We start from the raw sequence: 27,524 nt of genomic DNA, 5'->3' as shown, positions 1-27,524 counted from the left end.
GTGGTGTGGGCATTGAGACACACAAAAAGATCAATGGAACAGAATCAAGCTCAGAAATACATATTTATGGTCAACTGACTTTTGACAAAGGTGCAAGGGCAATTCAATAAAGAAAGAGTAGTCTTTCCACAAATAGTAACAGAAAACTGAATATGCATATTTTTTAGAAAACAAAATACAGCAAAACCAGCACTCTGATCCACACTTCATACCATATACAAAAAGTAATGTAAAATGGATCACAGAACTAGATATTAAACTTTATAAAACTGCTAGAAGAAAATTATAGGAGAAAATCTTTGTGCCCTTGGGCTTCACAAAGATTTCTAAAATATAACAACAAAAAGCACAACCTGTTAAAGAAAAAATTGGCCAAGTGTGGTGGCTCACGCCTGTAATCCCAACACTTTGGGAGACTGGGGCAGTTGGTCTGCATGAGGCCAGGAGTTCAATACCAGCCTGGGCAACATGGCGAAACCCCGTCTCTACAAAAAGATTTTTAAAAACTAGCCGAGCATGGTGGCATGTGCCTGTAGTCCCAGCTATGTGGAAGGCTGAGTTGAGGGGATTACCTGAGCCCAGGAGGCAGAGGTTGCAGTGAGTCAGTATCATGCCACAGCACTCTGCCTGTGTAGAGTGAGACCCTGTCAAAAACAAACAAACAAACAAAAAACTAACAAAATGGGCTTCATCAAAATAAAAAACTTCCACTCGCTACAAGATAGTATTACAAGAATGATATGGAAATAACCTCAGTGTCCATTGTTAGATGAACAAATAAAGAAAGTGTGGTAAACACACACAATGAAATAACATTCGTTCTTAAAAAGAAGGGAAATCCTGCCATTTGTGACTAGATGGATGGACCTGGAGGGTATTGTGTTAAATGAAATAAGCCAGACACGGAAAAACAAATACCACATAACCTCACTTATATGTGGAATCTAAAATAGTCAGACTCATAGAAACAGAGAGTAGAATGGTAGTTGCCACAAGCTAGGGAAGAGGAAAATGGGGAGGTGATGGTCAAAGGGAAAAAATACAGCCTGGAGCCAACGATACTGTGTGGTATACTTAAAACTTGCTAAGAAGGTAGATCTCATGTTAGGTGTTCTTACCACAAAATTAATAATAATAATAATGATAATAATAAATAAAGGGGGTGAAAGGAAACTTGGGGTGATAATGGATATGTTTATGCCCTTGATGGTGTTAATCGTTCCAAGGGCATGAACTTATCCCCAAACTTATCAAGTTGTATAAATTAAATATGTACAGCTTTTTATATATCAATCATTTAAAAAAGAACTTGTATCTAGAATAAAGATTCCTCAAAAAATCAGCAATAGGAAACCAAACAACTCAAAACATGGGCATGAAATCTCAACACATACTTCACTAAAGAAGATATAAGGATGGCAGCCAGGCGTGGTGGCTCACACCTGTAATCCCAGCACTTTGGGAGGCTGAGGCAGGCAGATCACAAGGTCAAGAGATCAAGACCATCCTGGCCAACATGGTGAAACCCTGTCTCTACTAAAAATACAAAAATTAGCTGGGTGTGGTGGCACACGCCTGTAGTCCCAGCTACTCAGGAGGCTGAGACAGGAGAACCACTTGTACCTGGATGCGGAGGTTGCAGTGAGCCAAGATTGTGCCACTGCACTCCAGCCTGGTGACAGAGCGAGACTCTGTCTCAAAAAAAAAAAAAAAAAAAAAAGAAGAAGAAGAAGATATATGGATGGCAAATAAGCACATGAAAATGTGCTCAACATCACAAGCCATTAGGGAGTAGCAAATTAAAGAGACACCATTACATACCTAATAGAAAGGCTGAAATCACAACAGTTGATCTTACCAAGCGCTGGCAAGTATTACAGGCTGAACTGATCCCTCCTAAAATTCACAGGAAGGCCTAACTCCTAGTATCTCAGAATGTGGCTGTATTTGGAGAGGAGGTCTTTGAAGAGGCGATTAAGCTAAAATGAGGGCTGGGTGCAGTGGCTCACACCTGTAATCCCAGCACTTTGGGAGGCCAAGGCAGGCGGATCACTTGAGGTCAGGAGTTGGAGAGCAGCCTGACCAACATGGTGAAACCCCATCTCTACTAAAAATCTCTACTAGACTGTACTCCAGTCTAGGTGACAGAGCAAGACCCTATCTCGAAAACAAACAGACAAACAAAAAAAACTAAAATGAGGCTATCATGGTGGACCCTAATCCAATCTGACTAGTGTCCTTATAATAATAGGAAATTTGGACATAGAAAGTGACACCAGATGTGCATGCTCAGAGAAAAGCCCATGCGACAAGGCAGATGGAGGGCGGCTGCCTGTAAGCCAAGAAGAGGGGCCTCAGAGGAAACCAACACTCCCAGTACCTTGACCTTGGACTTTGAGACTCCAGAACTCTGAAGAAATACATTTCTGTTGTTTAAGCCCCCCAGTTGGTGGTTCTTTGTTATGGCCGTGCTAGCAAACAAATACAGAAAGGATATGAAGCAACTGCAATTCTCAGACTGCTGATAGGAATAAAAATGGTTCAGCTACCCTGGAAAACAGTTTGGCGGTTTTTTAAAATCTTAAACATATACCTATCATATGATCCAGCTATTCTACTCCTAGGTATTTACCAAGGAGAAATAATAAAAACACGTCCACGCAAAGACTTGTACGCAAATGTTCACATCATGTTTATTCGTAATAGCCCCAAATTGCAGACAACCCAAGTATCCATTAGCAGATGAATGGACTAACTGGTGTTTCCATATGATGCAACACTTCTGGCCAGTAAAAAGGAATGAACTATTAATACCACACAACAACATGAATGAATCTGAAAATAATTATGCTGAGTAAAAGAAACTAAACAGAAAAGAAGACAGTGTGTAATTCCATCAACGTAAGATTCCAGAAATGGCAAACTAATATATGATGAAAGAAACATCAGTGGTTGCTTGGAAATGAGGGATCACAGGGAGGGGATTATAAAGGCACATGTGGAAACTGTGGGGGTCTCAGGACCTGAATGTTTGTGTACCCCCAAAATTCAGATGTTGAAAGCCTAACCCCTAATGTGATGGAATGAGGAGCCCTTGGGAGGTACAGTCATGTGTCACTTAAGATGGGAAAACATTCCGAGAAATGCATCATTAGAGTACACGTACACGTTGTACGTGTGGCATTGCCTATGACACACCTCGACTCTATGTACAGCCTATTGTTCCTAGGTTACAAACCTGCATGGCAGGCTACCATACTGAATACTGTAGGCAACTATAACAAAACGGTAAGTATTTGTTTATCTACACATAGAAAAAAGTACAGTAAAGTACAGTACAATTGTATGCGACCACCGTCGTATATGTGGTCTGCTGTATGCCAAAATGTCATTATGCACATGACTCAAATTCAAAACATCAGATTTTATACTTTACATGTTCTGTACATCTCATGTTCAGAATGGTTCTATATTTAAAATCACATTGCATCATACTTTTGTAATATGAAAAAAAATATATTAAAAGTTAATGAGTTGAAAGTATTTCAAGAATGCCCATGTTTCATGTTAAAAAAAAAAAAAACCCACTTTTACTGTTGCTGAGAATGTCAATTAGTACAGCCACTACAGAAAACAGTATGAAGATTTCTCACAAAACCAAAAACAGAATCACTATATATGATCCAGTAATCCCATCACTCAATATTTGTCCAAAGGAAAAGAAATCGGCACATCAAAGGGATGGATGCACTCACAGACTATTCATAATAGCAAAATATGGACTCACCCTAAGTGTCTGCCAACAGACAAACGGATAAAGAAAGTGTGGTATATATACATGACGAAATACTATTCAGCCATAGAAAAGAATAAAATCATGCCATTTTCAGTGCCATGGATGAAACTGAAGGTTATTATGTTAAGTGAAATAAGCCAGGGAAAGAAAGACAAATACTGCATGTACTCCCTCACATGTGGGAACTAAAAAATTGATCTCATGGAGGTAGAGAGTAGAATGTGAGATACCAGAGGCTGGGAAGAGTTGGGTAGGGGAGAGGGCTGGTCAATGGATGAAGACAGGATGGCTAATGGATACAAACACACAGTTAGAAGGTATAAGTTCCAATGTTTGATAGCAGAGTGGGGAGGACTACATTTAGCAACAATGTTTTGTGTATTTCAAAGTAACTACAAGAGAACTCAAAAGGTTCCCCGAACACAGAAATGATAAGTACTCAATGTCATGGATACCCTAAATAACCCAAGTAGATCATTACACATTCTATCCATGCAACAAAATACCACATGTATCCCATGAATATGTAAAATATCATGTATCAATTTTTAAACCCACTGTTGTTTTATCCTTTATGCATAAGCCATTTGCAGAAAACAAGGTAAAAGTAAATTTGATTAGATAAGTACCCTTACCCCCGGGAGTTCTGGAAACTTCCCTGACTCCATCCCATTTCTTAAATTGGAATATCTAACTATCTGGAAAAGAGGAGCTGGACAGAACGATCTCTTAAAATTCCTTCCAGGTTGGGTGTAGTGGCTCATACTTGTAATCCCAGCACTTTGGGAGGCCAAGGAGGATGGATCACCTGAGGTCAGGAGTTTGAGAGCAGCCTGGCCAACATGGTGAAACCCCCGTCTCTACCAAAAATGCAAAAATTAGCTGGGTGTGGTTGCCGGCGCCTACAATCCCAGCTACTCAGGAAGCTGAGGCAGAAGGGTTGCTTGAGGCCAGGAGGCAGAGGTTGCAGTGAGCCAAGATCAAGCCACTGCACGGGCGACGGAGACTCCATCTCAAAAAAAAAAAAAAAAAAAAAAAAAAAATTCCTTCCAACCTTGAAATTAGTTGTTTTTTTCTTCTCTTTTCTTCTATCTCCTCCAACCATAATAAAGATGTGTGTTGTTCACTTTATTCACTGAATGCAATTTTGTGCTATCTTTCCTTAACTTAAAATTATGTTAGAACTCCTCCCAAGAAAAAATAAACCCAAACTAATATGTTTCATATAAGACTCTTTTGAGAGTAGCCCTTAAAATGTGCCCCTTTTACCACATGCCCTAACCTCTTCAGGACATTCTTCCAGTTCCTCTTTCTCCCCCGAGGGAGAAGGATATTTGGATATTGGAAAATTGGATATTTGGAAAATAATAATTTTTGTCCCAAAAGTAGAGAATTTCTACTAGTGAAAGTATGCAACCTTGAAATTATTTATTTTTTCCTTCCCAATTTTAAACCATATTTATTGAACTTTAAGCCAAGTTCATGTATACTCATAAAAATATAATCACACACTGTGCATTTGCTAGGTGTATATAAAGAAAATATTTACATGTACTTCAGAAAAATATTTTGTAGGACTGCAGAAAACTGATTAAGAGCGAAGAACATGAACATCATTTGCTGTAATTTTCTATTATCTCTTCTGTTGAGAACGGCAAGATTTTAATCTTGGTTCATGATCAGTAAGAGCAGATGTAATATAATTCTACCCATGTGAACAAGATGTGACATTTCCCTAAAAGCTCATGCTAAACCATGCAGCACTGATAGCAGAAGCAACGGCGCAGTCTGGCAGCACAGTGGATTAAGATCAGATGAACCGAGGGTCTCAGTTCAGAAAATCCACCCACCACCCATTTGACAATCTGTCAACAAGTTTTTTTTTTTTTCATTTTCTCAAGCTTGTTCAATACATCCATCCACATTCCCTTCTGCCTTACATCTCCCTGCCCCGCCTTTTAAAATGCCATTACAAATCAGCCTTTACATGTTCCCAGTTGCTCCCATCAGCAACGGGAAGAACAACTAATAAACCTGTACTAATATTACAATTTTGGCTATGTAAAAGCAAATGAGATCATTCTTAGTACTTGTTGGGAAGGAAAAAAACAAGTCCTGTTCAAAAGGATATTAAACTGAAGACTACTACTTAAAGTAAAGAAGATCACAGGAAAAAGGCAAACAAGGGTAATCACAAAACTTATCAACAAATTACTATAAAAACAAAGCGGTCCCTTTTTTCTCAATTTACATTAAGGTACACAGGATTTTGCTAAAGTATACAGAATTCAAATAAGAATCTTAAGAATATTTTCCCAGTAGTAAAAAGTGACACTCTTGGGAATCTTAGGGCCGGAATGCCAAGGACCACAGTGCTATCAGCTGTGAGATATAGGCTGTGGGGAAGTTATGACCCAAACTTCTCTGAAGCATTTAAGGGCTCTTTGCTTCTCTACAATTGTCCTTCCTGAAACATTCAGAAGGCCCTCAGGCCTCTGATTCCAGAAAATACCTCGGCATGTTGCTGCCCTTATCTACGCCAGTCAAGGTGGAACACATTTTTAAAGTTAAGCGAATATATTTAGTGGGATTTTAAAAAATCTAGATACACAATAAATCATGAGTAAGATGGAGGAAGAGTCCAAAGAAAAGAAAGAAGAAGGAAGGGAGAAAGGAAAAGTAAATTACCTCACCATGTAAGTGTAATCATTTCCTACCAGGATGAGATGTCTTGCCCCTGAAGAACTTTCCCTGAACGTTTGTCCTAATAAATATAAATTTTGAACGAAGATTCTCATTCTCTTTTTAACTTCAGTAACACCTAATTTGCTTTATTTCACTCATTTGTTTGCTTGTGAATAACAAGTGACCAGAACTAAGTTAGTAACCCAGAGAACTAAAGTGCCATGCCAAGAAATGACATGTTGATTCTCAACTTTGAACAGAGTGCTTCTTTTCTGGTCATTCCTTTCAGCCACTGATACAAACAAATAAAATCATCCAGTCAAAATTCCGAATGATGAGAAGTTTCCTAAGCAGTTCTAAGCACACTGCTTTTACTTTCCATAGTTCAGCAAAATATTACGGGATTACTGGGGCTTTAAAATGGTCCAAGCTGTAGCCCACAGATCTGCACTAGCTCACAGAATGCCACGGTTTGGTTTGCTTCTGACTGTGATCACAGAGTAATACTAACGAAATCTTGCTATTTGAAAGAATTATTAATTTTTGAATTACAATTAGAATACAATTAGATTATTCCACATTACCCAGTGAATTATTATAGGTGCCAACATTCACAGTTTAATCCAATGAAGAAACTGAGCCTATATAAAAATAACCACGACCAAAGTAGAAGAAAAGCTACATGAACAACTGAACTCAATCTTAACAGTTCCTTCGGATAACTACTCTCTATTGACCCAAATAAACCAATTTACTGGGTCAAGAGAGAGCATGAAGGAACTAAGGCCTCTGTTAGAAATGAGGAAATATGAAATTACTCATGCATGTAACATGTATAACATACAGAACAAGCATTTCTCAAAATGTGACCAGTTTCAATAGGTTGGATAACTTTAGCCCCCAAAACTCTATTACTACTGCTTTTTGGAAATAATTAAAAATATCTCAATACAGTTTAGAAACTTTGATAAAATAAATATAAAAGTAATAACATCAAATAAACTGGTCTTTTGTTCATTTGAACTCCTGACATGGGGATTATAAGCCACAACAGATTTCTTTTTTCAAGTATCTGAAATACAAGGAATGATTTTTTTTAAATGAGTTGCAATACACCAACAAGTACAGGGCTGGTTTCTGTGATCTCCTCTTAATCTGCGGTAGCAGTGGTAACCATCTAATTCTTAGGATGGACAACTGACTTTTGAATATCTCAGTAATGAGTTCTCCATTCTTTGATCTGCTCAAGCCAAAAGCCTGAAGAGGTATCTTGGACTCCTTCCTCTCCCTTTCTTTCATATTTGTATCCAAACCATCAACAGATCCTCATGCTCCTTTCCTCCCATATATTTCCAGACTCCAACTACTTATCATCCCTACCACCATTACCAGGGGTGAAGCAAATACTCCCTCTGGACTACTGCAAGTATTCCTCCTAATTGGTCTCTCTGCTTCCACCCCTGCCCTTCAAACCATTCCCAACATAAAACTCAAGGTAATCCTTTTAAAAGCCTAGGTGGGTAGGAAAGAAGCTTGCCTTGCCCAGAAGAGACATCTGGCCTTTGCCCTCAGCTAGTGGGAGGTAACCTGTGTCATATCTAACAGAAGTGTCCTCGTTTAGGGCGGAGTTGGCCACACTGGATCTTAGGGTAGGGTTGGCCATATGAGAAGGACCAATCATGTGATTTAGGGTGGGAGCTCTGGCTCGCACGGTATCAGCAGACGTGGTGATGGAGCTCAACAATCAATCAATCAAACATGCTATCTCAGGAAGCTCTAATAAAAACGCTAGACACCAAATATCAGAAGAGATTCCTTGGTTGGCAACACTCCACATGTATGGTCACATATCAGGACCAGGACGTTAACACTGCCCAGACTCCATGGGAGAAGAGAACGGAAGATTCACATGAGAACCTCCCCCAGACTCTGCCTCATGGCTTCCTTTGGCTTACTTTGATCTGTATCTTTTCCCTTTAATAAACCATAACAATCAGTGTAACAGCTTTCAGCGAGTTCTATGAGTAGTCCTTCCAGCAAATTTTCAGACCTGAAGGTGGTTTTGGAAACACCCCAAACTTGCAGTTGGTGTGAGAAGTGAGAGCAGTCTTGGAAATCACACCTCAAAACACAGTTTGGCTAATGCTGGGAAGGTATCAGTTTATTTTTTACAGTTTTCTTCAAAATTAAGTAAGAGTTTCTAGAATACATGTAATCTTCCTTTTCTGTTGATTCCTTCTCTGCCTGTAAATAGGGTCTACCCTTCAACTTTTTAAGAGAAAACCAAAGTACCTTGTCTTCTGTCCTCTTTTCTTTCCATCGACTGCCTCCAGCCTCTTCAAATCTTCCCAGTAGTCTACACTCAAGGGAGTCAAATTTTAATTCTAAAATTCTATCATATTCTCATATATCTGCTGTATAACATGTCTACTCCTCCAGGAAGGGAAAGACAAATCAAGAAATATAAAAGATTTTCAAGCAGCACAGCTTCATATTATCTGAGCTGCATTAGAGATTAAAACAAACAGCAATCTTTTGGCCAGAACCACGGTTTCATCCTGAGGCCCCCAACCACTGGCACCTGCTTCACCAGTCTTGATACTGCATACTCCCACAACTGTGCTCATTTTACAAGCTCATTTTATCACTCAGAAAGATTCCACTTGGCTTGGCTACGGTTACCAAAGCCTTACTGTCTTGCTTCAGGCTTCCAAATTTTAAATGGCACTATTTAACATTTGTGCAGACTGGATTCCTTGCCTTATTAGTTAATTAGGGGTCAAGTATTCCACGCTGGTAGTGTGATATGTTTAAAACTGAAGGGAAAATTTTGTTTTTAAACCAGGATGACCAAAGACTTTATAATGTGAATATTTTAAAATCTTATTTTATAAAGTAAACAAGGGACCCCTCTCAAGAGAAAAAAATTAATAAAGACTTCACAATAGTTGTACGTTATCTTCAGGATAAGGAGCTTTAGTATAATTCAAGATCCTTACATGGGATTCAAGAACTATATGCACACAAATATAGCTTTACGCTTCCTACAAGAGGCAACAGTTGTTTGTTTTATACACAGACACAGTTTTCTCTGGACAATTTCAGCAGTATCTCAGCACACAGAGTTTAACAGGTCCTTACAAAGCACCGTCCTCATCACTTGCAGAGACACTGGCACTACAGAAGTCTCACTGGCCTCCCCACCTTACTCAAACCTCCCACCCATCTATTTTCCACTCTGTCCCACTCCATTCCACTGCAGTCAAAGTGATCTTACTCGAAATGCAAACATGACCTGTCATCCACGGCTTTCCTGCATTTTCAGGATAAAGTCAAAATCTTTGCAAGAGTTTGCACCACATTGTCCTCATCACAAGGTATCTCTCTCTGCTCACCCAGCAATCTCTCACACTGTCCCATCAGCCTCAAAAATTCTTCCCCCATGTTCCTCAAGGTCCTTCTTACCTCTCAAGGTGCAGATCTCACCATACTAGAGAGGATGATAGCTTCTCACAAACAAGGTCACTCCCATGTCTACTCCCTCTGACAGCTTCCCTTTCCAACATGAGCCACTCCAGTCCAATATGTCTTCTCACTAGACCGGAAGCTCGAGGGCAGAAACCATGTCTTTCTTCCTGCTACGCCCATAGTGTTTTGCACAGATTTGTTGAATGAATGAGTCCAGAAGCAGAAAATGTACTGACTCTAAAGGCTTTGAGCCTATTACTAGTTCAAATTACATAATTTTATTAACAGTTCTTTACAAAAATCCATTACAAAAGGAACATCTTTCTTTGAAGTGAGTTATTTGCTTGTAATTATGATATTAGACGGTTTTTCAACAATAAAACTTCAGTATCAGTTCTTGAGTGTTTGGAGTGAAGTGCATACGTTTTCACCAGGAATTTAGAGCAGAAAGAATATAAATGCAAAAGTAATGGCTGCCTAATGAAGTTTTAAGTTAATTTCCAAAGTCAATTAATATCATGCCCAAAGGGCTTTACAACAACAACCAAAAACCTCGTTTTGTTAAGCATAGGGTCAGCCCTACATTCAAACATGTGCAAAATTTTAATGTTTTATTCAGGAACGATTTCCTCACAAAAGGCTCAATTTCTTTATAAATAGTATCTATCAGATTAGAAATTAACAAATCACACTGTACAGAACCGACTGAATTCATTTTTAAATAATACACTATCTAGGACAAAATAAACTACCACAGACCCGAATTTCATTTCCCTCAGCACCCTAAAAGAAGCATAAAGCAGAGTGGCTGCTCTGGTCAAAGCCTGCAGCCCACAGCATGAGAAAAAGCTGTCGAATTTGTCTCATTACATACTTTTTAAAAATCCTTTTATATACCTATTCTGTAACCTTAATCATCTCAACTAAGTTTATCAAGGGCATGGATGCTCTGATATCTCTATCACCAGAACTTAGCAAAGACCTTAAATACACTAATAGAAGGAATTAAATAAGTACACTGAATATGTAACAGCAAGATGGAAGTTCAGGCCAGAGCTGAACTTACCCATAAGCCAACCACAAGTTTTGTGTAAGCTGATCATTCTAAATACAATCCACACAAGCAATTCAGTGCAAATGAGATCATGTCTTCCTTCTCTCCTGATGCAATGAAGGAAGCGCCTATTCTGTGTGAACTCAACCCTTTCACTTTTGCAGGAGCTATTTCAATTACCTGCTTTCCTTCTCTACCAGTTTTATTTAAACTTTCCTTTTATTTAAACACACTCGAGTCTCTCCCAACTTGCAACAAAACACTTCTTTGGGCCCCTCAACTACCATTCTCACTGCCCAAGTCCTTCATACCCAAACTTCTTCAAATAGCAGCCCACATCTCTTCACCTCCTCCTCACTCCTGAACTCATGCAGGCACTATGCAAGTGAAGCAGTAAAGCGCTAAGCCATAAAACTCAAGATGAAAATAATTTACATACAAAATTATAAACAGTCATTTAAACATCTTAAGCATGATAAATTGAGAAACTTACCCAATTCTCTTTCCACTCTATGTCTTCTCCTACCTCTCTAATTTTACATCCAGCCCTTTCCCTCTTTACCTTTCACTGTGGCAAGATCAGAAACTGCACCAATTCCAAAGTGCATCATGCTTCTTTGCATAGGTCTTTGTCGGTTTTTCTCCCTCTGTTTTGAATACTTTTCCAATCTTTGCTGATTTAACTCTTCGTCATTCTTCAAGGCCAAATTCAAATAACATCTCCTCTCTGCAGCTTTCCCTACCACCTCATCCAATGTAAAACTACATGTGACAGCATGCAACACATCCTATTCTATCTCCCTACCTGCCTGCCTCTTCAGCTGCACTGAATTCCTGGAGGGCAGACATTACATTAACTGAAATCATAAGAGTTTCAAAGATCTGTGAAATCCCTAAAATTGCAAGCAGTATTTTGTGTATCTTAATGTTTTTGAAGAAAAAGTCTATAGCAAATATCAGTTTGTCAAAAAGGCATGTGACCCCAAAGAAGTTAAAAATTACTGCCCCCAAAATTAGCGCAGTATCTAACACATATTAGACACCCATTAACTATCTATTCAATTGTCATCAAAATACTACAAAGTGACTGCACAGTGGTAAATCAAAATATCTATTTTGGGGTGGGAAAGGGAAAGACAAATCTTGCTTACAGAAGAATTCTAAATAACATAGGTAAATACTCCCCAATCCAGGAGGTGAAGCCTAACACCCCACCCACCACAGACACAGATGCACGCACACACACATGCGCATACACACATGCACACACACACAGAGTCCTTCAGGGTAGGCTACACTTAGGAACTCGCTTCCAAGGAAGATGGGGGCAAAGCCAAAGAGAGTAATTTTACAGTAGGAAACCTGGCAAATAGGATTTTAACCAAGTGACAAAGATGAACCTCAGCCATGACGTCATGTGACTACCATACATGCTTTAATATGAGGTCATGAGAGGGCACTTCACCTCTAGGGTATTGTTTCCAAAAATCCATAGCCCAGTCTAATGAGAAAAAATGTCAGACCAACCCAAATTGATGAACATCCTACAAAATGCCTGACTAGCACTCCTCCAAACTGTCAGGGTGATGAAAAGCAAGGAAAGACTGAGAAACTGTTGCAGCCCAGAGGAGACGGAGACATGACAACAAAATGCAAGATGGTCCACTAGGCTGAACCCTGGAACTGAAGGAAGACACACATGGAAAAACTGGAGAAATCCAAATAAAGCCTGGGGTATAATAGTAACATACCATTGATGGTTTCTTAGTTTGGACAAATGTACCATGGTCACATACAATTTTAACAGTGGGGTAAGCTGGTCAGGTGTATATGGATACTCTGTGCTATCTTTAAGTTTTTCTGTAAACAAAAAAAAACCCTAAAATTATTTTAAAATAAAAGGTATGTATGTATGTATTATTTTGGAGATGGGGTCTCTCTCTGTTGCCCAGGCTGGTGTGCAGTGGTGTGATCATAGCTCACTGCAGCCTTGAACTCCTGGACCCAAGGGATCCTCCCACCTCAGACTCTCGATTAGCTAGGGCTGTATGTGCATGCCACCATACATAGCTAATTCTTTGGGGGTTTTTTGGTAGAGATGAAGGTCTTACCATGTCACTGGGCTCAATCTCCAGGTCTCAAGCAATCCCCCATCTTGGCCTCCCAAAGTGCTGGGATTACAGGTGTGAGCCACCATGCCTAGCCAAAAGGTTTATTTTTTAGAGTCTCTTTTATCTAGTTAAAAATCTCTCAGATTCCCAGTTTCTAAACTTCAAAGAATTATTAGCAAACAGGCCAGTTATCCAATCTCCATTAAGCTGCATTAGATATGTTATAAATGGTGTTATAGTCAAACCAAAGCAAAAATCTGTTGAGTCTATTACAATTATGAAAATTATAAATTACAACTTAAAAGTTGGTGATTGGTATCTATTTCTTGACGATGAAGCTTCAAATGTGTAATCAGTGACTTTTCAATTCTGAACCACTCAACTTGCTACATCCAAGCACGGTGTTGTGCCAGGCACTGGGACGCAGTAAGAAGTGGGGAAAGGCAATAATCAATTGTTAGCCATAATGACAGGGGAAATACAGGGTGCAATGGAAGCAGAGAGCAGAAGCATCTAACAGTCTGAATGAGATTATTATGGAAGGACCAGGAAAAATGTAAAAGTAAAACTTAGAATAAGGCCTGAAGGATGAGAAGCATTAGCCAAGAAAAGAGGAAGACTGAGTGTACCAGAGAAAGAAAACAGCACCCACAAAGACCACAAGCGAGAGAACAGGGCCAGTTGTTCAGGATGGCTATTGCTGAAAGTGCTAGGCAGGGCCTGGCGAGAAATCAGACAACCAGATTTTCAATCTGCTTCAGGAGCTGTGCCTAGAAACTTGGCCTTGAGTTTCTTTAGCTTTCCCAACAATTGTGGAGCAACTAAAAACCTTTGCGTTTAATTCATTAGTTGCCATTAAGAACCTGACCAACACAATCCCTCTTATGAAAAGAATCCACCTCCATCAACAGCAAAACAAAACAAAACAAAACAAAAACAAGTGTTTAAACACAGGTCTCTGTGCTCAATTCTATTTATACAATCATATTTCCCTCCAGCATGTGCACAGACAGGAATGGCAGGCTTACAAGATGCAAAGATGATGAAACATGGACAGACACAGCTAACCCAATTTTTTAGGTTCTACACTTACGTTCAAGTACATCAACTGCACAAATATAGCCAGAGATGAGCCTAGGAGAAAGGGAATAATTACCAGAACACTAATCCCACCATACTGCGTACAAGCCAAAAATATAAAATGAACCTCTCAGTCTTACCCTTCCTGCAAACAGAGGACCCGCTTGCCGGCACTCAGTAGGACATGTGATTAAAAGTGTGGCTTGTGAGGCCAAACTGCATGGTTCTGAAACCTGGTTTGACCATTTACAGGCTGTATGACATTAGGCAAATTACTTACCTTCTTTAAGCCAGTTTCCTCCTTGCCACACATGGACATTAACAGTACTAGCTTACGAATTTAGTTGGATGTTTCAATGAGTTAATACACATCAGCTGTTACTAACATCCACTATATATTCCCACAGGGGTATCCAATTCTCTGGGGTCCCAATGACAAGTCACCTTTTCTTTCACCCTCTAGAAAGCACGTCATCAGAGAATAGCAAACATTATCTTCAATCTACTTGATCCACTGCTGCATATAATTGAAGTAAGTCATTCTCAAAACTTAATTTACTAATAGCATAGTCTGTACAACCCCCAAGTAATGACCACAATGCAGTCTGTTATGACAGCTATGACAAAAACTGACCTAGATCGCGAGAGAAAAGGACAGCTGCTGTCCTCACAGCTGCCCCGCCTCACTTCCTGCTAACAGACCCCGCTTCTGTTTGGCCATCAGCTTGCCATGTGCTTTCAGGCAGGCTGGGCCCATCCCCATTCCCTACATCAGCAGCATCAGCTTCAACCAGGAACTTGTGAAAAACACAAATTGTCAGTCCCCAATCCAACCTAGAGCAGAAACTCTTCAGGTAGGGCCTGGCAATCTGTGTTTTGATAAGTTCTCCAAGTCATTCTGATGCAGACCAGTTTGAAAACCACTGACCAAGAACCACTGAACTAAGAATGGCAACTCTGTATCTGTAAGTTTACAAATGGGGTATACAACAATTCTAGCCAAGGAGGTGCAACTTCTAGAAATTCTGCTTACTCTTAAAAATGAAGACAAAGAAGGGACCTTCTCTCTTCTGGCCTTTAGAATGTTGTTGGTTAGAGATTTGATGCTTAGACCCTCTGTAGCTATCTCATGACCCCAAGGGCAAGCCAAAAGCAGATCCACCATGCTGGGTCCTTGATGGAATCAAGCCGATAAAATAACCAACCAAGAACCTGCACTACCTATAGGAGCTCCTGATATGTGAGATACTATCACGCTTCATCAAATGCAAGGCTTGTCAGCGGTTAAGATGCATCATTATTTTGTTAATCATAGTGAGGAAAAAAATGTTGTCAAATTGAGGCACCATGGTTTTAAACGGACCACGTGTCTCAATTTCAGAAATAATCACATATGAATAAAATGTACATCTCAGAAACAAACAGAAAAAAAGTAAATTCCTTATTGTTTCAGCCAGATGAGTAGGGGGTTTCTGTTGTTTGCTGCTAAAAACATCACAATTTATTTTTTTAAAAGGATATTATGTTTAGAAGGAGGCATCATAACTGTCCTCCACTATCTGAGGGGCTCCAATACTGAAAAAGTAGACTTTGTGTAGCTCCAGATAAAGTGAGGAAAGGCTGACTAACCTCTGAATGAAATCTACCAATGTAAAGATGCCTTAAAAAATGGTTCACAGGCCAGGTGAGGTGACTCATGCCTGTAATCCCAGCACTTTGGGAGGCCGAGGTGGATGGATCACGAGGTCAGGAGATCAAGACCATCCTGGCTAACACAGTAAACCCTATCTCTACTAAAAAATACAAAAAAAATAGCCCGGTGCGGTGGCGGGCGCCTGTAGTCCCAGCTAATCAGGAGGCTGAGGCAGGAGAATGGCATCAACCTGGGAGGCGGAGCTTGCAGTGAGCCGAGATCGCGCCACTGCACTCCAGCCTGGGTGACAGAGCAAGACTCCCTCTCAAAAAAAAAAAAAAAAAAAAAAAATTAGCTCAGCGTGGTGGCACGTGCTGCCTGGTGGCACGTGCTGCCTGTAGTCCCAGCTACTCAGGAGGCTGAGGCAGGAGAATCCCTTGAACCCGGAGGTGCAGTTTGCAGTGAGCCGAGATCGCACCACTGCACTCCAACCTGGGCAACAGAACAAGACTCCATCTCAAAAAAAAAAAAAAAAAAAAAGTTCACACATTCAGAAACAGAATAACTACTTCAAAAATCAAGGGTGTGGCTCCTGTACTGGCTGCGAAGATGGCCCCTTTTAACTTTAAGATTTTTAAGATTCCATAATATTATAACCAGATTAGAATATAGCAAAGTTAAGAGGACTTGTTAAAACATCCAGTCAAATCAAAACTGCCAACAGGAACTGATCTAGGCAGAGTACCTGGTAGAAATTAAATTCAAGAAGTCAAAGATATAAGATGGAATTCAAGGAACCATCACAAACGCTTCTGAGCATCTCCCTCCCTCCAATCTAACTCCTCTCACTGGGGTCTAGTCATCTTGCCAGCACCAGTACCTACCTTGGTAACTCTTCTACTCCTTAAAGTGCCCACTCCGTGTCCATATCACAAAACTATCCAAACCCTCCCTTCATTCCTCTCCTCTCCTCACCCAAACCAGCCTAATTCCTGTCTAGTGCCTTTGCTCATGATGTCCCTAAAAACCTAGATTGTCTTTAACTCTTTTCACTCACCCGTAATTTGCATCTCACAAACTACAACTGAACTACAACTAAACTCAGTTCATGCTAACAATGACCATAATGCACACATTATCCCCATGCTGGAGCGCACTCACTCAGCAGAGCACGATTTAGTGCCTGGCTGTTCTTTCTTTCAGATGTTTTCATCTTTCTCATATACTGTAAACACTTTCAGTAGCTCCTATAGTTCTTTACTATGTTGTGAGCATTTTAAGTCCTTAGTAAATCTTACTGATTAGTCAGTCAATCACTTTGGAAGCTATCACAGAAACTTTCTCACTATTGGTACTTTAATATTTAATATACTTGTAAAATTATAAAATATTTACTAAAGTATATCATCAGGTGCCTGCAACTCAAAATTCTGGTTGGCTTCATTGAAAAAGATGGAAATGAAAGAATAAAGGTTAGTTTGCCTTTCTAAAGATAAATGTTACTTACTTACCCAGGTTGTAGTAAATACAAGGAACTGAGCAAAATGAAAAAGAAAAAGAAAACAAGAGAAAGGCCCACCAAAGGACCTATTCTCATCTTATCCCACTTCACAGAGTTCTCTATCTAGAAAGCAATCTGACTTCATCATATTTTATATGTAAAAAAAAGTGACCCAGAAAAATAGTGATATGCCCAAGATAAAAAGTTCTTTCTTATTTGCTCACACAGAGACCCACCTAATTGTAAAAGGAAGCCAAACATTTTAAAAAGAATGAACAAAGAAACTATAATCCAAGAGTTAAAGGGTAGAGAAAGCTGGGAAAGTTGAGGAGAAGTGGCTGCTGCCCATGGGCTGTGTTAAATGAAACGAGAACTGATCTGCTCACCACAGAGTAAACCCAGGAAAAGCCGCCCTCTCCCCCTTGGCCCTGAAGAGCTACACTCTAGCCTCCCAAACTCACTCCAGCTTTAGGCCTTAATTTTCCAAACGGTGATATCAGATTCACCAAGGTCACAACCTAAAGTAGAGTAATCGCGATCAATTGTGGAAGGGAAAACAAAATAAACAGAAAACCCTCAATGTTTTATTATAATCAAGTACCAGGTAGTTTTGTTTCAAATTTCATTTAAAAGCAGCTAAACTGCAAAGTGAAAATTTCAATAATTTGGCAGGTAAAAATTACAAAACGTATTTCCTTCTCCGCAAATTACGAAGAAGAAACTTCACTATTTATTTTGACTATTTAAAATTATATTAGAAGTCCAACTTGTGCCTTTCTAAAAATTTTAAAACATTCTTACAAAAGGCCTATTGGTTAATCCAGTAAGGTACTGAACCTTCAGGTTTTAAGACGGTCTGTCAGGATGACACTTGCGAGCCAGAAAAAGAATTTTGTAAGACGCCAAAGTGTTTCAATTTAATCCATTACCACTAACAGTGATGTCACCTCCAATATTCATATCCCAGCAGAGCTACAAGGTACGAGTGTTTTAGGACTTCACAGAAATTCCTGCAAATTCATCACTTACCTTATTCTCAGTCTAGCTAATCGTTTTGGACCATGATAGTGCAAAAATGTCACTTACAGAAAAAGAAAACAGCTCTTCTTTAAAGAGAAACAGGTTATTTTATCTAACTGGTTCCGCTTGTACAGGAAAACAAGGAAACTAGAACCCTTATAAAATAATACCACACTAAACCTAAACTTATTTTTGAATAAAATCAGTGCCATTTAAAATGATCACAAAATCAACAACTTTAATAATAGAAAAATTGTTAGAAAATATTAAACCATGCTCTGAGAGGGCCAGTCATAATAATCACCATTCTTTTAAACATGAGCAAATTTTAAACATATAGTTTTGTATAAAGTATAAGCATTGCATAGCTTGTATTACCCAGAAGAATGTATTAGCAAGTATATTTCTATTTGCATTGAGTTCTAACAAATGACTACTGTTGCAGGGAAAATGTGACTGGCACATCAGAGACTTTATCTCTTGTCACCATTATCATTTTCCGTCCTCACCTAGGACTAAAAAGCTCACAAAATGCACCCAAATCTGCATATACCATGTCTTTCCTTGGTCACATCTGTAACCATTTCCCTGCATCTGCTGGATATAGGAAACTATGACAAAATGAAGTCCTATAATAAAATCTAAGCGCAAAAATTTAAACTAATAGTAACAAAATATGCACTGAATGTGGTAGAGGCACTCAGGAGGAATAGAATGCATCTCTTTGTTGTTTACGTGGTCTGCTATCCCAGACCACATTTTTACCGTACCGACTTTGTGCTAGGCACTGCTTGAGCACATAAACTCATTTATTCTTCCTCTCAGGTAAATGTATCAATGTTATCACATTTTACAGTTGAGGAACTGAGGCAAAGAGAGTAGAGAAGCTTGTCCTACCTAGGTCACAGGGCTAAATGAAGGGTTGGAACTTTACTTTGTTCTAAATCTTCTCTGTGGTCCCTGCCCCAGCCCTCATGGGAAAATACGCGCAGGCCAAAAGTAGAGAGACATCACAAAGACAACCATCCCTCAAACCCAGCTACGTAGCTAACTTCCAGACACGGGCTTCCAAATAGTAATGTAAGCATGTTTTGTGGGGCCACTCTCATGCTGATTTCAAGCGTACAATCCCCCTGCCTACAGTGGGGAAGATAAACAGGGCCAGGCCAGCACTCCTTCCACCCACTTCCCTTCTGGGTCTGCCTATTCACCGCCATAAAGTCAGAAGTCAATCATCCCACAGGCTTCAGCTTCAATTCAGGTAGAGCAGTGAGGTTTGAAAGTGCCTCAAGCAGAGCCCACAGTTCTCTGATCCTTTACAATATCAAACTCTGTAATTGTGTGGCATAGCAGCCATGCTAGGAACGAGGTCAATTACTTAGGTACTCGCTAGACTTTTTCCTTTTCTCCACCCCTGGGGTCCAGGCTCTTTTCCCAGCACTTACTCAGGGCTGTCATTAGCCCTTTCTCCTCAGTTTCATTGTTCCTGCATTTATGTCATTCTGAGTCTTCTCCCCATGGGTTCCTGTGGGGAAAATAAAAGATCTGAAAGGGGAAAAAGGGGGGGAAAATGAAATAAAGTGAAAATTCAAGAGGTTCTTGTTTTCAGTCCCTATTTTAAAAGATATATGGCTTTGTCACTTTCAAAAACCAAGCATTACATTATAAGGTATGTGGCCAAAACACAATCAATAAACAAACACACGCAGACAGATACTACTAAATACACACACACATGTCACAATAGGGAGGATCTTTGATTCTTAGGATCCCCCTTTTCTTTTCCATCCATTAATTCCTAACTACACTGTTCTTCTCTAACCATATAACTATTTCTCAGTTATAACCATATAACTATTCTCATATAACTATTTCACATTTGTCAGATGTGAAATATTCTCAAGACCACTACTAGCCTTGGATACCTGAGACCTGTCTCCCATACCAACACCATCATTTAATTAAGAAACAATGAGACTAAAGCTTTGCTTACAAGTCTGTAAAACAAAGGTCACCCCACCTGCCTACCTTCCCACTTCACCTTACAAATAGGAGGTTCAAAGGAGAGAGTATGTGCTTAAGTACACCAAAGAACCAGAGGTACCAAAATGGTTAAGATACGCCTTGAACCCAAGAAAATCCCCTGAAGCAGCATGTCGATACTAAGTAACACAACCATTCCCTTGGCTATCACTTTTTTTTTCTTTTTTTGAGACAGAGTCCTGCTTTGTCAACCACGCTGGAGTACAGTGGCACGATCTTGGCTCACTGCAACCTCTGCCTCCCAGGTTCAAATGATTCTCCTGCCTCAGCCTCCCATGTAGTTGGAATTACAAGTGAGAACCACCACACCTAGCTAATTTTTGTATTTTTAATAGAGATGGGGTTTCACCATGTTGGCCAGGCCGGTCTTGAACTCCTGACCTCATGATCTGCCCACCTCGGCTTCCCAAAGTGCTAGGATTATGGGCATGAGCTGCAGTGCCCAGCCGGCTATTGCTATTTTAAGCAAAGAACTGCAGGTGTACTTTCTTTGGTTTTAGGGAGAATTTTAACCAAATGATGTTTCCAGTTTAAACCTGGACACACCAGGTGAGGGCAGTGAGGGATGATGAAGAAGATGGCATGCTTTCTTGGGCATCGGCATCCTTATTTGATTAGCAGAAACTGTAATTATAATTTATTAGTAACTCTTTTTCTAGTTTTCCCCTACTCAGTCTTCAAAATAAATGCAGTGTATTAACTCTTAGATTGTACTCTGGAAAAATTAACAGTGAATCCCAATCCAGTATCAAAATGATTCATCAAAGACAGAAGTGGCCAAGGAACACCAGAAAGACAGCATACGTTCTTGCATCGAAGAGCCTGAAACTCTTGTTGAGATGATCATTTCTAGCTCACGTACAATGCTAGAACTTGTCTTCTCCTGAATATACTGTGTCTTATACTATCTCATGTTACATGAAGAAACCACAAATTCTGAAAAAGCCACGTGCAATGACCACTGTTTGACGTTTCCTGTCAAATGACTCTAACTCTCCATATCTGTAAACTGATTTTATATATATATTTTGTTTGTTTGTTTGTTTGTTTGTTTTTGAGATGGAGTCTCACTGTGTCACCCAGGCTGGAGTGTAGTGATGTGATCTCAGTTCACTGCAACCTCCACCTCCTGGATTCAAGCAAATCTCCTGCCTCAGCCTCCCGAGTAGCTGGGATTTAGAGGCGTGTGCCACCATGCCCAATTAATTTTTGTATTTTTTGCAGAAACGGGGTTTTGCCATGTTGGCCAGCCATACTATCCACCAAAGAGAAAAAAAGACCGTTGACTATCCTTCAGTTTTCCAGTGAAGATGTTACTATAAAGTTGTATATAAACCAAATCATATTTATCACTGCTTTGGGTCATTTCAGGAGTGCGTGATCACAGTGGGGGAAAAAAATCCCAAACTGTGGCCTCAAGGTGTCATAAGATCACAAGGCATCTGCTATGGTCTGAAAGTTTGTTTTCTGGCTAAATTCATGCATTAAAACCAAACCCCCAAGAACTGTGAAAGATAAAGGACCATTGCTTACAGGCAACCTAGTCTATGGTGGGATTTTGTTATAGCAGCCCCGACGGACTAAGACATCACAAAAGCTTTTTAAAACATCTAGGCTAGGCCCAGTGGCTCACGCCTATAATCCCAGCACTTTGGGAGGCCAAGGAGGGCAGATCACGAGGTCAGGAGATCGAGACCATCCTGGCTAACATGGTGAAACCCTGTCTCTACAAAAAAAAAAAAAAATACAAAAAGATTAGCCAGGCACGGTGGCGGGCGCCTGTAGTCCCAGCTACTCGGCAGGCTGAGGCAGGAGAATGACGTGAACCCGGGAGGCAGAGCTTGCAGTGAGCCGAGATTGCGCCACTGCACTACAAGAAGTCTGGGCAACAGAGCGAGACTCCCTCTCAAAAAAAAAAAAAAAAAAAAAAAAGGAAAGGAAATCTAACATCTAGTGTATTTAATTTAATGTTTATTTACCTAATAGTTATTTATCTATTTATTTATTTTTGAGACGGAGATTCACTCTTGTCACTCAGGCTGGAGTGCAATGGTGCGATTTTGGCTCACCGCAAGCACTGCCTCCCAGGTTCAAGCGATTCTCCTGCCTCAGCCTCCCAAGTAACTGGGATTACAGGTGCCCACCACCACGCCATGCTAATGTTTGTGTTTTTAGCAGAGACGGGGTTTCACCATGTTGGCCAGCTGGTCTGGAACTCGTGACCTCAGGTGATCCACCCGCCTCGACCTCTCAAAAAGTGCTGAGATTACAGGCGTGAGCCACTGCACCCGGCTTAACCTAACATTTAATAGGGAAAATGTTAACACTAGTATTCAGCTAATAACTATACCAAAAATATAACAGAATAACAGAAATTGAGGTGATTGCCAGGGAGATACAGGAAGAGGGTCTGACAAGTAAGGTGGCATCTCTTGTCTGCAGCATGTGTGGCGGTGGTAGAAGGAAAGGCTTCTGTGCGTTTTGAAATGAACTACTGCAAGAGAACAAGGCTGACTGGGAGATGTCGATAAAATGTCAGTGTAGGCAATTCCAAGTGCCCATACACCACCCTGCACCTAAAACATCAAAAAACAAGCACCAACTGTCAGAACTAACTTTGCCAGAACTCTGGAAAACAGTCAAATGCTTATAGCAACCAACTGAACACTAAATCAAGAACTTCAAAGGATAGGAAAACTTCATGGCATTCTTATTTGCCTTTGCCCTACCTCCTCCCAGTGTGATAGAAGCCCATATTCCAAGAAGGGAGCCCTGGTCCCTGGTTCCAAAAGGAACAAGTAGAACATATTCATAATTTTTGGTAACTCCATTCCAACCTGTCAGGGATACTTGAAGAACTGACACAAGGTTCCTGCTTAGCTCAAAACTCATCCAGGCAGGAAAATGGTTGGCATTGCATCCAGACACCTGGGGTCAAAGAGTACAAATGAGACAAGCAATAGACCACCTGAGGCCTGGGAAGAAAAGATATGAAGAAAGTTACCTTAGGAAATTAGGGCAATCAAAAGCATCCATATATATGGGTGAAATTAGAAAGCCACACACATGCTCAGAATAAAACCCAAGACGACTTTAAGCTTTTTCACCTTAGGCTAATTACTAGTCTAGGCACAAGTCTAACTAACTGTCGAAGGAGGGCCCCAGCAAAGAGCCACTCTGTAAAAACTGGAAAAAGTATTTTTCTTTGTTTATTTGTTTTAGCCCCTGGCATTCAAGGAAATCTCTGTCAAAACACTACCAGGCTAGGCACAGTGGCTCCTGCCAAGCCTGGGTGACAGAGTAAGACTCTATGTCTTAAAAAAAAAAAAAAAAAAAAAAAAAAAAGAAGGAAAGAAAAAGCAGTACCAGAACATTAGCTCTAAGAAACAGAGACTTCAGTGACCACACAAGACAAGGAATATAATCCCTACAAAAATAGCTGGGAAAAGTCACTTGACAAAAAAAGAGATACATAAAACCAAAAACAACAAAAAAAGCAAATCTCGGTGAAAGAGGAGACTCTGATTACCAAAGACACAACATTGTAATTTTCAAACACCCCATTTTCAACAGCGACAAAATCCTAAGGCACATTAAGGAAAAAGTATAGTCCATTCAAAGGAACAAAATTAACTGACAGAACATGTCGCTGAGACGGCCAGACATTGTACTTACTATACAAAGACTTTACAAAGCAACTTTCTTAAATATGCTTAATATCAGTATGTTGTTGAAGTTGAGAAGGAGGATACTATATTTGATTAAAGGATAAATTCAATCAGAGATATAATAATTATAAACATAAATACACCAAACACAAAGTCCCAAAATGAAGGAAGCAAGCACTGACACAACTGAAGTGAGAAGTAGAAAGCTCTAGAATAATAGACTTCAATACATCCTATTCAATAGGAACTTGGCCTGTTCAATAACAGATAGAAGAACTTGACAGAAGATAAATAAGGAAACAGAGAATTGTACAACACATAAACTAGATCTAACAGACATATACAGAACATTTTTTCAAACAAAGTAGAACACACATTCTTCTAAAGTGTACATGGAATACTCTCCAGAATAAACCATGTTTGTCCACAGAGCAAGTCTCAATTAATTTAAAAAGACTGAAATCATATAAAGTATTGATAGAGAAAAGTTACGTAGTTAGGCTAGGTCCTTGGCAAAACTCCTTTAAACAGAGAAACAGCCTGAAAAATCAGGCTGCAGGCACAGATAAGAACTTGCACAAACCTCCAGCCCACTCGGATACAGGAACAAGGCCCAACCCAGAAATGCCTTTGTTCTCTGTAAAACCAGTGGGCTTCCAGGAAATAGTCTCTTCTTCTTTTGTGGGCATGTACACAGTGGGCTCTGGTGGGTTCCAGTGGGCACTTTGCTTTCCTTTTTTGGGCATGCTTTGGAGTGTTAGCCGAGCCTCTATGAATCATTGCTTCAGCCTCTGATTGGTCCCAGGACAAGGTCCCAGGTCAAGGTCCTGGGCCAAGCTTTCACTTCAGTTCCTGAGTGGTCCCAGGCCAAGCTGAGTAGGCTTTCTCCAAGACCAGTCAGTGCATTCCTTCCCTGTCCAGTCCATAAAAACCCCAAATCCAGCCTCACAGTTGGCAGCCCTCTTCCAGGCACCCTCTCTGAGGCAGAGAGCTTTCTTCTTTTGTTTATTAAACTTTTAAACTTTCACTCCAAGCTCACCCTTTGTGTCCATGCTCCTTAATTTTCTTAGTCATGAGACAAAGAACTTCAGGTGCTATCTCACAATGAGAGACTGCTACATTGTGGTGTATTGGTGAGACTGTAACAGTATATTTTGCCACTATGATGCACTGACGCTAGAAATCAAGAAACAAAATGTAGCATATATCTACAGGATGGAATACTATTTGGTCTTTTAAAAAAAGGGAACGAAACTCTGATATATGTTCGACCATGGATACCTTGAAAACATTATGCTAAGTTAAATAAGCCAGATACATAAGGACAAATATCATACAATTCCACTTATATGAGGCACTTAAAACAGGCAAAGTCAGAGAGAAATTAGCACACAGTTTATTAGAGGCTGGAAAAAGGGGAAAATGGGAAGTTAGTATTTAATGGGTATAGAGTTTCTGCTTGGGATGATGAAAAAGTTCTGGAAATGGACAGTGGTGATAATTGCACAACACTGTGAATCTACCTCATGCCAGTGAACTGTACACTTTAAAATGATTAAACTGTTTCTTCGCCTTTTGGCTAAGATCAAGTGTAAAAATGGTTAAAATGACAAATTTTATGCTATATATATTTTATCACAATAAAAATTTAAATGATTAAAATGGTATATTTGTGTTAGTATATTTTACAATAATTTTTTAATATAAAAATGTAGGGAAAAGAGAGAGAGAGATGGGACAGTCATTGTGATCTCACAGACATACATAACAACATTTCTCTTGGAGAGACTTGAAAATGGAAGTTTGCAACTTCTAGCTGGATCTGACATTAGATCTAAGTTGAACAAGTTCCTGGTTATTAGATAATGTCTTGTGCTGAAAAAAAGAATAAATGAGAGTGCTAAATTGCTGCCCTTTGCAGCTCCTCAAAAAGTTAAACACAGAATTATCATAAGACCCAGCAGCTCCACTCCTAGGTATATATCCAACAAAAATTAAGACTCACATCCACACAAAGCCTTGTACAGGAAGTCTAGCAGTCTTATTATGTTCATAAAAGTCAAACAGTGGGAACAACCCAATATTCCTCAAATGCTAAAAGGATGAACAAAATGTGATATATCCATCCAATGGAATATTAGTCAGCCATAAAAAAAGAATGAAGTATTGATTCAGGCTACACCATGGATGAACCTTATAACATTATGTGAAAGTAAAAGAAGTTAGTCACAAAGGACCACATTCTATGACTCATTAATGAAATGTCCAGACTAGGCAACTCTACAGAGACAGACTATAGGATAGCAGTTCCCAGGGGCTGGGAAAGGGAAGATGAGAAGTGACTACAATGGATGCAGGGTTTCTTTTTTGTAGGATTAAAAATGTGCTAAAATTAGCACATTTGTGGTAACGGTTGCACAACTCTGTGAAGGTACAAAAAACATAGAATGGCACAATCTAAGTGGGTAAATTTTGTAGTACATGAAATATATCTTAATAAAAATGTTACACATCATGTTACACAATGCCCTTCAACATTCTGAAATATATCTCAAGTGCTGAAGCAAAATCTCAGGGGGTGCAACAATAGCATCTGTGCATGGGAGTGCATTCTCAAAATTCTCCTTTGCTTTTTAAGTCTTTGTAACGTTGGAGATTCTGAGATTTGAATAGTTTACAGAGGAACACTAGGTAATTAACCTTTGCTGTTGTAACTAAGAACGATACTCTGTTATCACCCTTCACAAATGACTACTCCAACATAAGAATTTAGATTAGCAATCTTGAATTCTTAACTCTTTGTAGTTTAGAAATTAGGAAAAAGAACTGAGAAAATGTTTCACCATCTTTACATACTTTGTTCTTGAAATCCTAAAGTCTGTGTTTTCACAAATGTCAGCTGCCTGGTTCGGTAGGGCGAAAGAACAGCTAAGAAAGAAAGGATCTGCTAAAGTGTGGTCAACCACACAGCCGACCTATATATGAGGCACTCTGTAACATGAACTGCCATTACAAATGTTGCCGGTTTTATCATTAAGTGCACACCCATGCATGTGCGAATGCGCGCGTGCGCACACACACACACACACAAACTCACACACAGTTCAAAAGATGCCCAAGGGAAAATATATTGCCCTATTGACCACTAATTACCAGAGATTAAGAGTGGTAGCTCTCAAAATGCCATGACTCCATGCTATAGAGTTTGGATATTTTTCCCCTCCAAATCTCACGTTGAAATTTGATCTCCAGTACTGGGGCCCGATGGGAGGTGTTTGAGTCTTCGGGGCAGATCCCTCATGAACAGATTCATTCCCTTGGGGATGGGGAGTGAATTCTCACTCTTGGTTCCCATGGGAACTGGTTGCTAAAAGGAGCCTGGCCCTTCCTCTGGCTCTCTCCTGCTTTCCTTCTTGCTGTGTGATCTCTGCACACCCAAGTCCCCTCAGCCTTCTGCCATGAGTG

The 27,524-nt window shown here is 39.8% G+C and overlaps 1 protein-coding gene and 1 long non-coding RNA gene across 2 annotated transcripts in view; both read right to left on the bottom strand.

Annotated features, from left to right (window-relative positions):
• Positions 1-27,524, bottom strand: part of XKR6 (XK related 6) — a 294,424-nt gene that overhangs the window by 236,919 nt on the left and 29,981 nt on the right. The window lies entirely within an intron of this gene.
• The window catches only part of LOC103215336 (uncharacterized), a 64,911-nt gene that overhangs the window by 32,176 nt on the left and 5,211 nt on the right, over positions 1-27,524 (bottom strand). The window contains exon 2 of the long non-coding RNA XR_005235281.2: positions 19,794-19,893. This is a non-coding gene — a long non-coding RNA (uncharacterized lncRNA). The remainder of the gene's footprint in view (positions 1-19,793; positions 19,894-27,524) is intronic.

Source organism: Chlorocebus sabaeus, chromosome 8 (genome assembly GCF_047675955.1).
Source record: "Chlorocebus sabaeus isolate Y175 chromosome 8, mChlSab1.0.hap1, whole genome shotgun sequence".
NCBI lineage: Eukaryota > Metazoa > Chordata > Mammalia > Primates > Cercopithecidae > Chlorocebus > Chlorocebus sabaeus.
The sequence above is the reverse complement of the archived record's forward strand: the minus strand, read 5'-3'. Positions and strand labels throughout refer to the sequence as shown.